Source organism: Brassica oleracea, chromosome C1 (genome assembly GCF_000695525.1).
Source record: "Brassica oleracea var. oleracea cultivar TO1000 chromosome C1, BOL, whole genome shotgun sequence".
Lineage (NCBI taxonomy): Eukaryota > Viridiplantae > Streptophyta > Magnoliopsida > Brassicales > Brassicaceae > Brassica > Brassica oleracea.
The window spans coordinates 34,749,326-34,750,073 of NC_027748.1; positions in this window are offsets into that span (position 1 = coordinate 34,749,326).

Below are 748 nucleotides of genomic sequence, written 5' to 3' on the forward strand. Positions count from 1 at the left end.
GTGTGTTCATCGGTTATGGTCAGGATGTGTTCGGGTACAGATTTTTTGATCCTGTTGAAAGGAAGCTCGTAAGGAGCATAGATGTTGTGTTCATGGAAGATCAAACGATTAAGGACATTGACAAGTCCAAAATTCCAGCTCAGGTTTATGAGAGTTTGATTGATTTAGAGGCTACTCCTTCTACATCGGTCCACGGTGAGGTTGAGGTTGAGGTTCAGGATGATACACCCAGTGCAGATGCTCCCGCACATGAAGATGGCAGTGGTGATTATGGTGACGATCATGGTGAGACGCCAGCTGCTGAGAACCAACCTAGTGTTGTTAGAAGATCCAAAAGAGGTCTTAAACCGTCGACAAGGTATGATCCTAGTGAGTATGTTTTACTTACTGATGGGGGAGAGCCGGAAAGCTATGATGAAGCTTTGGAGGATGAACACAAGGATATGTGGTTTGGAGCCATGGATGAGGAGATGGATTCTTTTGAGGAGAACCATACTTTTGAGTTGGTGGAATTGCCTAAGGGCAAGAAGGCTCTGCTTAATAAGTGGGTGTACAGAATTAAGCATGAGGATGACAATTTGCCACCTCGACACAAGGCTAGATTGGTTGTGAAAGGCTACAACCAAAAGAAGGGAATTGACTTCGGGTTGTGCTTGGATTGGCAGAGAGCCTTGATCTAGAGGTTGAGCAAATGGATGTGAAGACTGCTTTCCTTCATGGTGATTTGGAGGAAGAGATCTACATGGAA